Source organism: Camelus dromedarius, chromosome 35 (assembly GCF_036321535.1).
Source record: "Camelus dromedarius isolate mCamDro1 chromosome 35, mCamDro1.pat, whole genome shotgun sequence".
Lineage (NCBI taxonomy): Eukaryota > Metazoa > Chordata > Mammalia > Artiodactyla > Camelidae > Camelus > Camelus dromedarius.
This window is the reverse complement of record NC_087470.1, coordinates 1,998,329-2,013,772: the sequence shown is the minus strand read 5'-3', so window position 1 is coordinate 2,013,772 and position 15,444 is coordinate 1,998,329.

The window sequence follows — 15,444 nt, the reverse complement described above, 5'->3', positions numbered from 1 at the left end:
CTCTCAGAACTGAGCATGTGGAGAGACGTTCGTTCATCTAGCACTAAGGGAACGGGTTGCAGGAGAAACATTTACTCTGGTTTCTCAGTCTGTTTCCTAGTGCCGGTTTGAAGTTCCTGCAGTTTTCACTGTAAAACCGAGTTGGAGCTAGTACCTCCTCATATATATGTATGGAGTGGAGTTTGCAAATGAAAAGAAAATTTGTGTTCCCAACAATCTAGGTGAAGGACGGCGTTCACACACACTTATCTCTCAGAACTGAGCATGTGGAGAGACTTTCGGTCATATAGCACTAAGGGAACGGGTTGCAGGAGAAAGTTTTACTATGGTTTCTCAGTCTGTTTCCTAGTGCCGTTTTGAAGTTCCTGCAGTTTTCACTGTAAAACCAAGTTGCAGCTTGTACCTCCCCATATATATGTATGGAGTGGAGTTTGCAACTGAAAAGAAACTTTCTGTTCCAACAAGCTAGGTGAAGGACGGCTTTCACACACACTTATCTCTCAGAACTGAGCATGTGGAGAGACGTTCGTTCATCTAGCACAAAGGGAACGGTTTGCAGGAGAAACTTTTACTCTGGTTTCTCAGTCTGTTTCCTAGTGCCGGTTTGAAGTTCCAGCAGTTTTCACTGTAAAACCGAGTTGCAGCTAGTACCTCCCCATATATATGTATGGAGAGGAGTTTGCAACTGAAAAGAAACTTTGTGTTCCCAACAAGCTAGGTGAAGGACGGCTTTCACACACACTTATCTCTCAGAACTGAGCATGTGGAGAGACGTTCGTTCATCTAGCACAATGGGAACGGTTTGCAGGAGAAACATTTACTCTGGTTTCTCAGTCTGTTTCCTAGTGCCGGTTTGAAGTTCCTGCAGTTTTCACTGTAAAACCGAGTTGGAGCTTGTACTTCCCCATATATATGTATGGAGTGGAGTTTGCAAGTGAAAAGAAACTTTGTGTTCCCAACAAGCTAGGTGAAGGACGGCTTTCACACACACTTATCTCTCAGAACTGAGCATGTGGAGAGACGTTCGTTCATCTAGCAGAAAAGGAACGGGTAGCTGGAGAAAATTTTACTCTTGTTTCTCAGTCTGTTTCCTGGTGCCGGTTTGAAGTTCCTGCAGTTTTCACTGTAAAACCGATTTGGAGGTAGTACCTCCCCATATATATGTATGGAGTGGAGTTTGCAACTGAAAAGAAACTTTGTGTTCCCAACAAGCTAGGTGAAGGACTGCTTTCACACACACACATCTCTCAGAAATGAGCATGTGGATAGACGTTCGTTCATCTAGCACAAAGGGAACAGGATGCAGGAGAAACTTTTACTCTGGTTTCTCAGTCTGTTTCCTAGTGCAGGTTTGAAGTTCCTGCTGTTTTCACTGTAAAACCTGTTTGGAGCTAGTACCACCCCATATATATGTATGGAGTGTAGTTTGCAACTGAAAAGAAACTTTGTGTTCCCAACAAGCTAGGTGAAGGACGGCTTTCACACACACTTATCTCTCAGAACTGAGCATGTGGAGAGACGTTCGTTCATCTAGCACAAAGGGAACGGTTTGCAGGAGAAAATTTTACTCTGGTTTCTCAGTCTGTTTCCTAGTGCCGGTTTGAATTTCCTGCAGTTTTCACTGTAAAACCGAGTTGGAGCTAGTACCTCCCCATATATATGTATGGAGTGGAGTTTGCACCTGAAAAGAAACTTTGTGTTCCCAACAAGCTAGGTGAAGGACGGCTTTCACACACACTTATCTCTCAGAACTGAGCATGTGGAGAGACGTTCGTTCATCTAGCAGAAAGGGAACGGGTTGCTGGAGAAAATTTTACTCTTGTTTCTCAGTCTGTTTCCTAGTGCCGGTTTGAAGTTCCTGCAGTTTTCACTGTAAAACCGATTTGGAGCTAGTACCTCCCCATATATATGTATGGAGTGGAGTTTGCAACTGAAAAGAAACTTTGTGTTCCTAACAAGCTAGGTGAAGGACGGCTTTCACACACACTTATCTCTCAGAACTGAGCATGTGGAGAGACGTTCGTTCATCTAGCAGAAAGGGAACGGGTTGCAGGAGAAAATTTTTCTCTTGTTTCTCAGTCTGTTTCCTAGTGCCGGATTGAAGTTCCTGAAGTTTTCACTGTAAAACCGATTTGGAGCTAGTACCTCCACATATATATGTATGGAGTGGAGTTTGCAACTGAAAAGAAACTTTTTGTTCCCAACAAGCTAGGTGAAGGACGGCTTTCACACACACTTATCTCTCAGAACTGAGCATGTGGAGAGACGTTCGTTCATCTAGCAGAAAAGGAACGGGTAGCTGGAGAAAATTTTACTCTTGTTTCTCAGTCTGTTTCCTGGTGCCGGTTTGAAGTTCCTGCAGTTTTCACTGTAAAACCGATTTGGAGGTAGTACCTCCCCATATATATGTATGGAGTGGAGTTTGCAACTGAAAAGAAACTTTGTGTTCCCAACCAGCTAGGTGAAGGACTGCTTTCACACACACACATCTCTCAGAAATGAGCATGTGGATAGACGTTCGTTCATCTAGCACAAAGGGAACAGGATGCAGGAGAAACTTTTACTCTGGTTTCTCAGTCTGTTTCCTAGTGCAGGTTTGAAGTTCCTGCTGTTTTCACTGTAAAACCTGTTTGGAGCTAGTACCACCCCATATATATGTATGGAGTGTAGTTTGCAACTGAAAAGAAACTTTGTGTTCCCAACAAGCTAGGTGAAGGACGGCTTTCACACACACTTATCTCTCAGAACTGAGCATGTGGAGAGACGTTCGTTCATCTAGCACAAAGGGAACGGTTTGCAGGAGAAAATTTTACTCTGGTTTCTCAGTCTGTTTCCTAGTGCCGGTTTGAATTTCCTGCAGTTTTCACTGTAAAACCGAGTTGGAGCTAGTACCTCCCCATATATATGTATGGAGTGGAGTTTGCACCTGAAAAGAAACTTTGTGTTCCCAACAAGCTAGGTGAAGGACGGCTTTCACACACACTTATCTCTCAGAACTGAGCATGTGGAGAGACGTTCGTTCATCTAGCAGAAAGGGAACGGGTTGCTGGAGAAAATTTTACTCTTGTTTCTCAGTCTGTTTCCTAGTGCCGGTTTGAAGTTCCTGCAGTTTTCACTGTAAAACCGATTTGGAGCTAGTACCTCCCCATATATATGTATGGAGTGGAGTTTGCAACTGAAAAGAAACTTTGTGTTCCTAACAAGCTAGGTGAAGGACGGCTTTCACACACACTTATCTCTCAGAACTGAGCATGTGGAGAGACGTTCGTTCATCTAGCAGAAAGGGAACGGGTTGCAGGAGAAAATTTTTCTCTTGTTTCTCAGTCTGTTTCCTAGTGCCGGATTGAAGTTCCTGAAGTTTTCACTGTAAAACCGATTTGGAGCTAGTACCTCCACATATATATGTATGGAGTGGAGTTTGCAACTGAAAAGAAACTTTTTGTTCCCAACAAGCTAGGTGAAGGACGGCTTTCACACACACTTATCTCTCAGAACTGAGCATGTGGAGAGACGTTCGTTCATCTAGCACAAAGGGAACGGGTTGCAGGAGAAACTTTTACTCTGGTTTCTCAGTCTGTTTCCTAGTGCCGGTTTGAAGTTCCTGCAGTTTTCACAGTAAAACCGAGTTGGAGCTAGTACCTCCCCATATATATGTATGGAGTGGAGTTTGCAACTGAAAAGAAACTTTGTGTTCCCAACAAGCTAGGTGATGGACGGCTTTCACACACACTTATCTCTCAGAACTGAGCAGGTGGAGAGACGTTCGTTCATCTAGCAGAAAGGGAACGGGTTGCTGGAGAAAATTTTACTCTTGTTTCTCATTCTGTTTCCTAGTGCCGGTTGGAAGTTCCAGCAGTTTTCACTGTAAAACCTATTTGAAGCTAGTACCTCCCCATATATATGTATGGAGTGGAGTTTGCAAATGAAAATAAACTTTGTGTTCCCAACAATCTAGGTGAAGGACGGCTTTCACACACACTTATCTCTCAGAACTGAGCATGTGGAGAGACTTTCGGTCATATAGCAATAAGGGAACGGGTTGCAGGAGAAACTTTTACTCTGGTTTCTCAGTCTGTTTCCTAGTGCCGGTTTGAAGTTCCTGCAGTTTTCAGTGTAAAACCGAGTTGGAGCTAGTACCTCCCCATATATATGTATGGAGTGGAGTTTGCAACTGAAAAGAAACTTTGTGTTCCCAACAATCTAGGTGAAGGACGGCTTTCACACACACTTATCTCTCAGAACTGAGCATGTGGAGAGACGTTCGTTCATCTAGCACAAAGGGAACGGGTTGCAGGAGAAAATTTTACTCTGGTTTCTCAGTCTGTTTCCTAGTGCCGGTTTGAAGTTCCTGCAGTTTTCACTGTAAAACCGGGTTGGAGCTAGTACCTCCCAATATATATGTATGGAGTGGAGTTTGCAACTGAAAAGATACTTTGTGTTCCCAACAAGCTAGGTGAAGTACGGCTTTCACACACACACATCTTTCAGAACTGAGCATGTGGAGAGACGTTCGTTCATCTAGCACAAAGGGAACGGGTTGCAGGAGAAACATTTACTCTGGTTTCTCAGTCTGTTTCCTAGTGCCGGTTTGAAGTTCCTGCAGTTTTCACTGTAAAACCGAGTTGGAGCTAGTACCTCCCCATATATATGTATGGAGTTGAGTTTGCAAATGAAAAGAAACTTTGTGTTCCCAACAATCTAGGTGAAGGACGGCTTTCACACACACTTACCTCTCAGAACTGAGCATGTGGAGAGACTTTCGGTCATATAGCACTAAGGGAACGGGTTGCAGGAGAAACTTTTACTCTGGTTTTTCAGTCTGTTTCCTTGTGCCGGTGTGAAGTTCCTGCAGTTTTCACTGTAAAACCGAGTTGGAGCTAGTACGTCCCCATATATATGTATGGAGTGGAGTTTGCACCTGAAAAGAAACTTTGTGTTCCCAACAAGCTAGGTGAAGGACGGCTTTCACACACACACATCTTTCAGAACTGAGCATGTGGAGAGACGTTCGTTCATCTAGCACAAAGGGAACGGGTTGCAGGAGAAACATTTACTCTGGTTTCTCAGTCTGTTTCCTAGTGCCGGTTTGAAGTTCCTGCAGTTTTCACTGTAAAACCGAGTTGGAGCTAGTACCTCCCCATATATATGTATGGAGTTGAGTTTGCAAATGAAAAGAAACTTTGTGTTCCCAACAATCTAGGTGAAGGACGGCTTTCACACACACTTACCTCTCAGAACTGAGCATGTGGAGAGACTTTCGGTCATATAGCACTAAGGGAACGGGTTGCAGGAGAAACTTTTACTCTGGTTTTTCAGTCTGTTTCCTTGTGCCGGTGTGAAGTTCCTGCAGTTTTCACTGTAAAACCGAGTTGGAGCTAGTACGTCCCCATATATATGTATGGAGTGGAGTTTGCACCTGAAAAGAAACTTTGTGTTCCCAACAAGCTAGGTGAAGGACGGCTTTCACACACACTTATCTCTCAGAACTGAGCATGTGGAGAGACGTTCGTTCATCTAGCAGGAAGGGAACGGGTTGCTGGAGAATATTTTACTCTTGTTTCTCATTCTGTTTCCTAGTGCCGGTTGGAAGTTCCTGCAGTTTTCACTGTAAAACCGAGTTGGAGCTAGTACCTCCCCATATATATGTATGGAGTGGAGTTTGCAAATGAAAAGAAACTTTGTGTTCCCAAAAATCTAGGTGAAGGACGGCTTTCACACACACTTATCTCTCAGAACTGAGCATGTGGAGAGACGTTCGTTCATCTAGCACAAAGGGAACGGGTTGCAGGAGAAAATTTTTCTCTGGTTTCTCAGTCTGTTTCCTAGTGCCGGTTTGAAGTTCCTGCAGTTTTCACTGTAAAACCGAGTTGGAGCTATTACCTCCCCATATATTTGTATGGAGTGGAGTTTGCAACTGAAAAATACTTTGTGTTCCCAACAAGGTAGGTGAAGGACGGCTTTCAAAAACACTTATCTCTCAGAACCGAGCATGTGGAGAGACGTTCGTTCATCTAGCACAAAGGGAACGGGTTGCAGGAGAAAGTTTTACTCTGGATTCTCAGTCTGTTTCCTAGTGCCGGTTTGAAGTTCCTGCAGTTTTCACTGTAAAACCGAGTTGGAGCTAGTACCTCCCCATATATATGTATGGAGTGGAGTTTGCAACTGAAAAGATACTTTGTGTTCCCAACAAGCTAGGTGAAGTACGGCTTTCACACACACACATCTTTCAGAACTGAGCATGTGGAGAGACGTTCGTTCATCTAGCACAAAGGGAACGGGTTGCAGGAGAAACAATTACTCTGGTTTCTCAGTCTGTTTCCTAGTGCCGGTTTGAAGTTCCTGCAGTTTTCACTGTAAAACCGAGTTGGAGCTAGTACCTCCCCATATATATGTATGGAGTTGAGTTTGCAAATGAAAAGAAACTTTGTGTTCCCAACAATCTAGGTGAAGGACGGCTTTCACACACACTTACCTCTCAGAACTGAGCATGTGGAGAGACTTTCGGTCATATAGCACTAAGGGAACGGGTTGCAGGAGAAACTTTTACTCTGGTTTTTCAGTCTGTTTCCTAGTGCCGGTGTGAAGTTCCTGCAGTTTTCACTGTAAAACCGAGTTGGAGCTAGTACCTCCCCATATATATGTATGGAGTGGAGTTTGCAACTGAAAAGAAACTTTGTGTTCCCAACAAGCTAGGTGAAGTACGGCTTTCACACACACACATCTTTCAGAAATGAGCATGTGGAGAGACGTTCGTTCATCTAGCACAAAGGGAACGGGTTGCAGGAAAAACTTTTACTGTGGTTTCTCAGTCTGTTTCCTAGTGCCGGTTTGAAGTTCCTGCAGTTTTCACTGTAAAACCGAGTTGGAGCTAGTACGTCCCCATATATATATATGGAGTGGAGTTTGCACCTGAAAAGAAACTTTGTGTTCCCAACAAGCTAGGTGAAGGACGGCTTTCACACACACTTATCTCTCAGAACTGAGCATGTGGAGAGACGTTCGTTCATCTAGCAGAAAGGGAACGGGTTGCTGGAGAATATTTTACTCTTGTTTCTCATTCTGTTTCCTAGTGCCGGTTGGAAGTTCCTGCAGTTTTCACTGTAAAACCGAGTTGGAGCTAGTACCTCCCCATATATATGTATGGAGTGGAGTTTGCAAATGAAAAGAAACTTTGTGTTCCCAACAATCTAGGTGAAGGACGGCTTTCACACACACTTATCTCTCAGAACTGAGCATGTGGAAAGACGTTCGTTCATCTAGCACAAAGGGAACGGCTTGCAGGAGAAAATTTTTCTCTGGTTTCTCAGTCTGTTTCCTAGTGCCGGTTTGAAGTTCCTGCAGTTTTCACTGTAAAACAGAGTTGGAGCTAGTACCTCCCCATATATATGTATGGAGTGGAGTTTGCAACTGAAAAGAAACTTTGTGTTCCCAACAAAGTGAAGGACGGCATTCACACACACTTATCTCTCAGAACTGAGCATGTGGAGAGACGTTCGTTCATCTAGCAGAAAGGGAACGGGTTGAAGGAGAAAATTTTACTCTTGTTTCTCAGTCTGTTTCCTAGTGCCGGTTTGTAGTTCCTCCAGTTTTCACTGTAAAAGCGATTTGGAGCTAGTACCTCCCCATATATATGTATGGATTGGAGTTTGCAACTGAAAAGAAACTTTGTGTTCCCAACAATCTAGGTGAAGGACGGCTTTCACACACACTTATCTCTCAGAACTGAGCATGTGGAGAGACGTTCGTTCATCTAGCACAAAGGGAACGGGTTGCAGGAGAAAATTTTACTCTGGTTTCTCAGTCTGTTTCCTAGTGCCGGTTTGAAGTTCCTGCAGTTTTCACTGTAAAACCGGGTTGGAGCTAGTACCTCCCAATATATATGTATGGAGTGGAGTTTGCAACTGAAAAGATACTTTGTGTTCCCAACAAGCTAGGTGAAGTACGGCTTTCACACACACACATCTTTCAGAACTGAGCATGTGGAGAGACGTTCGTTCATCTAGCACAAAGGGAACGGGTTGCAGGAGAAACATTTACTCTGGTTTCTCAGTCTGTTTCCTAGTGCCGGTTTGAAGTTCCTGCAGTTTTCACTGTAAAACCGAGTTGGAGCTAGTACCTCCCCATATATATGTATGGAGTTGAGTTTGCAAATGAAAAGAAACTTTGTGTTCCCAACAATCTAGGTGAAGGACGGCTTTCACACACACTTACCTCTCAGAACTGAGCATGTGGAGAGACTTTCGGTCATATAGCACTAAGGGAACGGGTTGCAGGAGAAACTTTTACTCTGGTTTTTCAGTCTGTTTCCTTGTGCCTTTGTGAAGTTCCTGCAGTTTTCACTGTAAAACCGAGTTGGAGCTAGTACGTCCCCATATATATGTATGGAGTGGAGTTTGCACCTGAAAAGAAACTTTGTGTTCCCAACAAGCTAGGTGAAGGACGGCTTTCACACACACACATCTTTCAGAACTGAGCATGTGGAGAGACGTTCGTTCATCTAGCACAAAGGGAACGGGTTGCAGGAGAAACATTTACTCTGGTTTCTCAGTCTGTTTCCTAGTGCCGGTTTGAAGTTCCTGCAGTTTTCACTGTAAAACCGAGTTGGAGCTAGTACCTCCCCATATATATGTATGGAGTTGAGTTTGCAAATGAAAAGAAACTTTGTGTTCCCAACAATCTAGGTGAAGGACGGCTTTCACACACACTTACCTCTCAGAACTGAGCATGTGGAGAGACTTTCGGTCATATAGCACTAAGGGAACGGGTTGCAGGAGAAACTTTTACTCTGGTTTTTCAGTCTGTTTCCTTGTGCCGGTGTGAAGTTCCTGCAGTTTTCACTGTAAAACCGAGTTGGAGCTAGTACGTCCCCATATATATGTATGGAGTGGAGTTTGCACCTGAAAAGAAACTTTGTGTTCCCAACAAGCTAGGTGAAGGACGGCTTTCACACACACTTATCTCTCAGAACTGAGCATGTGGAGAGACGTTCGTTCATCTAGCAGGAAGGGAACGGGTTGCTGGAGAATATTTTACTCTTGTTTCTCATTCTGTTTCCTAGTGCCGGTTGGAAGTTCCTGCAGTTTTCACTGTAAAACCGAGTTGGAGCTAGTACCTCCCCATATATATGTATGGAGTGGAGTTTGCAAATGAAAAGAAACTTTGTGTTCCCAAAAATCTAGGTGAAGGACGGCTTTCACACACACTTATCTCTCAGAACTGAGCATGTGGAGAGACGTTCGTTCATCTAGCACAAAGGGAACGGGTTGCAGGAGAAAATTTTTCTCTGGTTTCTCAGTCTGTTTCCTAGTGCCGGTTTGAAGTTCCTGCAGTTTTCACTGTAAAACCGAGTTGGAGCTATTACCTCCCCATATATTTGTATGGAGTGGAGTTTGCAACTGAAAAATACTTTGTGTTCCCAACAAGGTAGGTGAAGGACGGCTTTCAAAAACACTTATCTCTCAGAACCGAGCATGTGGAGAGACGTTCGTTCATCTAGCACAAAGGGAACGGGTTGCAGGAGAAAGTTTTACTCTGGATTCTCAGTCTGTTTCCTAGTGCCGGTTTGAAGTTCCTGCAGTTTTCACTGTAAAACCGAGTTGCAGCTAGTACCTCCCCATATATATGTATGGAGTGGAGTTTGCAACTGAAAAGATACTTTGTGTTCCCAACAAGCTAGGTGAAGTACGGCTTTCACACACACACATCTTTCAGAACTGAGCATGTGGAGAGACGTTCGTTCATCTAGCACAAAGGGAACGGGTTGCAGGAGAAACAATTACTCTGGTTTCTCAGTCTGTTTCCTAGTGCCGGTTTGAAGTTCCTGCAGTTTTCACTGTAAAACCGAGTTGGAGCTAGTACCTCCCCATATATATGTATGGAGTTGAGTTTGCAAATGAAAAGAAACTTTGTGTTCCCAACAATCTAGGTGAAGGACGGCTTTCACACACACTTACCTCTCAGAACTGAGCATGTGGAGAGACTTTCGGTCATATAGCACTAAGGGAACGGGTTGCAGGAGAAACTTTTACTCTGGTTTTTCAGTCTGTTTCCTAGTGCCGGTGTGAAGTTCCTGCAGTTTTCACTGTAAAACCGAGTTGGAGCTAGTACCTCCCCATATATATGTATGGAGTGGAGTTTGCAACTGAAAAGAAACTTTGTGTTCCCAACAAGCTAGGTGAAGTACGGCTTTCACACACACACATCTTTCAGAAATGAGCATGTGGAGAGACGTTCGTTCATCTAGCACAAAGGGAACGGGTTGCAGGAAAAACTTTTACTGTGGTTTCTCAGTCTGTTTCCTAGTGCCGGTTTGAAGTTCCTGCAGTTTTCACTGTAAAACCGAGTTGGAGCTAGTACGTCCCCATATATATATATGGAGTGGAGTTTGCACCTGAAAAGAAACTTTGTGTTCCCAACAAGCTAGGTGAAGGACGGCTTTCACACACACTTATCTCTCAGAACTGAGCATGTGGAGAGACGTTCGTTCATCTAGCAGAAAGGGAACGGGTTGCTGGAGAATATTTTACTCTTGTTTCTCATTCTGTTTCCTAGTGCCGGTTGGAAGTTCCTGCAGTTTTCACTGTAAAACCGAGTTGGAGCTAGTACCTCCCCATATATATGTATGGAGTGGAGTTTGCAAATGAAAAGAAACTTTGTGTTCCCAACAATCTAGGTGAAGGACGGCTTTCACACACACTTATCTCTCAGAACTGAGCATGTGGAAAGACGTTCGTTCATCTAGCACAAAGGGAACGGCTTGCAGGAGAAAATTTTTCTCTGGTTTCTCAGTCTGTTTCCTAGTGCCGGTTTGAAGTTCCTGCAGTTTTCACTGTAAAACAGAGTTGGAGCTAGTACCTCCCCATATATATGTATGGAGTGGAGTTTGCAACTGAAAAGAAACTTTGTGTTCCCAACAAAGTGAAGGACGGCATTCACACACACTTATCTCTCAGAACTGAGCATGTGGAGAGACGTTCGTTCATCTAGCAGAAAGGGAACGGGTTGAAGGAGAAAATTTTACTCTTGTTTCTCAGTCTGTTTCCTAGTGCCGGTTTGTAGTTCCTCCAGTTTTCACTGTAAAAGCGATTTGGAGCTAGTACCTCCCCATATATATGTATGGATTGGAGTTTGCAACTGAAAAGAAACTTTGTGTTCCCAACAAGCTAGGTGAAGGACGGCTTTCACACACACACATCTTTCAGAACTGAGCATGTGGAGAGACGTTCGTTCATCTAGCACAAAGGGAACGGGTTGCAGGAGAAAATTTTACTCTGGTTTCTCAGTCTGTTTCCTAGTGCCGGTTTGAAGTTCCTGCAGTTTTCACTGTAAAACCGATTTTGAGCTACTACCTCCCCATATATATGTATGGAGTGGAGTTTGCAACTGAAAAGAAACTTTGTGTTCCCAACATGCTAGGTGAAGGACGGCTTTCACACTCACTTATCTCTCAGAACTGAGCATGTGGAGAGACGTTCGTTCATCTAGCACAAAGGGAACGGGTTGCAGGAGAAGCTTTTACTCTGTTTTCTCAGTCTGTTTCCTAGTGCCGGTTTGAAGTTCCATCAGTTTTCATTGTAAAACCGATTTGGAGCTAGTACCTCCCCATATATATGTATGGAGTGGAGTTTGCAACTGAAAAGAAACTTTGTGTTCCCAACAAGCTAGGTGAAGGACGACTTTAACACACACACATCTTTTAGAACTTAGCATGTGGAGAGACGTTCGTTCATCTAGCACAAATGGAACGGGTTGCAGGAGAAAATTTTACTCTGGTTTCTCAGTCTGTTTCCTAGTGCCGATTTGAACTTCCTGCAGTTTTCACTGTAAAACCGAGTTGGAGCTAGTACCTCCCCATATATTTGTATGGAGTGGAGTTTGCAACTGAAAAATACTTTGTGTTCCCAACAAGCTAGTTGAAGGACGGCTTTCAAAAACACTTATCTCTCAGAACTGAGCATGTGGAGAGACATTCGTTCATCTAGCACTAAGGGAACGGGTTGCAGGAGAAAATTTACTCTGGTTTCTCAGTCTGTTTCCTAGTGCCGGTTTGAAGTTCCTGCAGTTTTCACTGTAAAACCTGTTTGGAGCTAGTACCTCCCCATATATATGTATGGAGTGGAGTTTGCAACTGAAAAGAAACTTTGTGTTCCCAACAAGCTAGGTGAAGGACGGCTTTCACACACACTTATCTCTCAGAACTGAGCATGTGGAGAGACGTTCGTTCATCTAGCACAAAGGGAACGGGTTGCAGGAGAAACTTTTACTCTGGTTTCTCCGTGTGTTTCCTAGTGCCGGTTTGAAGTTCGTGCAGATTTTCTTGTAAAACCGAGTTGGAGCTAGTACCTCCCCATATATTTGTATGGAGTGGAGTTTGCAACTGAAAAAAACTTTGTGTTCCCAACAAGCTAGTTGAAGGACGGCTTTCACACACACTTATCTCTCAGAACTGAGCATGTGGAGAGACGTTCGTTGATCTTGCAGAAAGGGAACGGGTTGCAGGAGAAACTTTTACTCTGGTTTCTCAGTCTGTTTCCTAGTGCCGGTTTGAAGTTCCTGCAGTTTTCACTGTAAAACCGAGTTGCAGCTAGTACCTACCCATATATATGTATGGAGTGGAGTTTGCAACTGAAAAGAAACTTTGTGTTCCCAACAAGCTAGGTGAAGGACGGCTTCAACACACACTTATCTCTCAGAACCGAGCATGTGGAGAGACGTTCGTTCATCTAGCACAAAGGGAACGGGTTGCAGGAGAAAGTTTTACTCTGGATTCTCAGTCTGTTTCCTAGTGCCGGTTTGAAGTTCCTGCAGTTTTCACTGTAAAACCGTGTTGGAGCTAGTACCTCCCCATATATATGTATGGAGTGGAGTTTGCAACTGAAAAGATACTTTGTGTTCCCAACAAGCTAGGTGAAGTACGGCTTTCACACACACACATCTTTCAGAACTGAGCATGTGGAGAGACGTTCGTTCATCTAGCACAAAGGGAACGGGTTGCAGGAGAAACATTTACTCTGGTTTCTCAGTCTGTTTCCTAGTGCCGGTTTGAAGTTCCTGCAGTTTTCACTGTAAAACCGAGTTGGAGCTAGTACCTCCCCATATATATGTATGGAGTTGAGTTTGCAAATGAAAAGAAACTTTGTGTTACCAACAATCCAGGTGAAGGACGGCTTTCACACACACTTATCTCTCAGAACTGAGCATGTGGAGAGACTTTCGGTCATATAGCACTAAGGGAACGGGTTGCAGGAGAAACTTTTAATCTGGTTTCTCAGTCTGTTTCCTAGTGCCGGTTTGAAGTTCCTGCAGTTTTCACTGTAAAACCGAGTTGGAGCTAGTACCTCCCCATATATTTGTATGGAGTGGAGTTTGCAACTGAAAAAAACTTTGTGTTCCCAACAAGCTAGTTGAAGGACGGCTTTCACACACACTTATCTCTCAGAACTGAGCATGTGGAGAGACGTTCGTTCATCTAGCAGAAAGGGAACGGGTTGCAGGAGAAACTTTTACTCTGGTTTCTCAGTCTGTTTCCTAGTGCCGGTTTGAAGTTCCTGCAGTTTTCACTGTAAAACCGAGTTGGAGCTAGTACCTCCCCATATACATGTATGGAGTGGAGTTTGCAACTGAAAAGAAACTTTGTGTTCCCAACAAGCTAGGTGAAGGACGGCTTTCACACACACTTATCTCTCAGAACTGAGCATGTGGAGAGACGTTCGTTCATCTAGCACAAAGGGAACGGGTTGCAGGAGAAACTTTTACTCTGGTTTCTCAGTCTGTGTCCTAGTGCAGGTTTGAAGTTCCTGCAGTTTTCACTGTAAAACCTGTTTGGAGCTAGTACCTCCCCATATATATGTATGGAGTGGAGTTTGCAACTGAAAAGAAACTTTGTGTAAAAACAAGATAGTTGAAGGACGGCTTTCACACACACTTATCTCTCAGAACTGAGCATGTGGAGAGACGTTCGTTCATCAAGCAGGAAGGGAACGGGTTGCAGGATAAACTTTTACTCTTGTTTCTCAGTCTGTTTCCTAGTGCCGGTTTGAAGTTCCTGCAGTTTTCACTGTAAAACCGAGTTGCAGCTAGTACCTCCCCATATATATGTATGGAGTGGAGTTTGCAACTGAAAAGAATCTTTGTGTTCCAACAAGCTAGGTGAAGAACGGCTTTCACACACACTTATCTCTCAGAACTGAGCATGTGGAGAGACGTTCGTTTATCTAGCACAAAGGGAACGGTTTGCAGGAGAAACTTTTACTCTGGTTTCTCAGTCTGTTTCCTAGTGCCGGTTTGAAGTTCCAGCAGTTTTCACTGTAAAACCGAGTTGGAGCTAGTACCTCCCCATATACATGTATGGAGTGGAGTTTACAAATGAAAAGAAACTTTATGTTCCCAAAAAGCTAGGTGAAGGACGGCTTTCACACACACACATCTCTCAGAACAGAGCATGTGGAGAGACGTTCGTTCATCTAGCACAAAGGGAACATGTTGCAGGAGAAACTTTTAGTCTGGTTTCTCAGTCTGTTTCCTAGTGCAGGTTTGAAGTTCCTGCAGTTTTCACTGTAAAACTTGTTTCGAGCTAGTACCTCCCCATATATATGTATGGAGTGGAGTTTGCAACTGAAAAGAAACTTTGTGTAAAAACAAGATAGGTGAAGGACGGCTTTCACACACACTTATCTCTCAGAACTGAGCATGTGGAGAGACGTTCGTTCATCAAGCAGAAAGGGAACGGGCTGCAGGATAAACTTTTACTCTGGTTTCTCAGTCTGTTTCCTAGTGCCGGTTTGAAGTTCCTGCAATTTTCACTGTAAAACCGTGTCCCAGCTAGTAACTCCCCATATATATGTGTGGAGTGGAGTTTGCAACTGAAAAGAAACTTTGTGTTCCCAACAAGCTAGGTGAAGGACGGCTTTCACACACACTTATCTCTCAGAACTGAGCATGAGGAGAGACGTTCGTTCATCTAGCACAAAGGGAACGGGTTGCAGGAGAAAATTTTACTCTGGTTTCTCAGTCTGTTTCCTAGTGCCGGTTTGAAGTTCCTGCAGTTTTCACTGTAAAACCGAGTTGGAGGTAGTACTTCCCCATATATATGTATGGAGTGGAGTTTGCAACTGGAAAGAAACTTTGTGTTCCCAACAACCTAGGTGAAGGACGGCATTCACACACACATATCTCTCAGAACTGAGCATGTGGAGAGACGTTCGTTCATCTAGCAGAAAGGGAACGGGTTGCAGGAGAAAATTTTACTCTTGTTTCTCAGTCTGTTTCCTAGTGCCGGTTTGAAGTTCCTGCAGTTTTCACTGTAAAACCGATTTGGAGCTAGTACCTCCTCATATATATGTATGGAGTGGAGTTTGCAACTGAAAAGAAACTTTGTGTTCCCAACAAGCTAAGTGAAGGAGGCTTTCACACACACATATCTCTCAGAACCGAGCATGTGGAGAG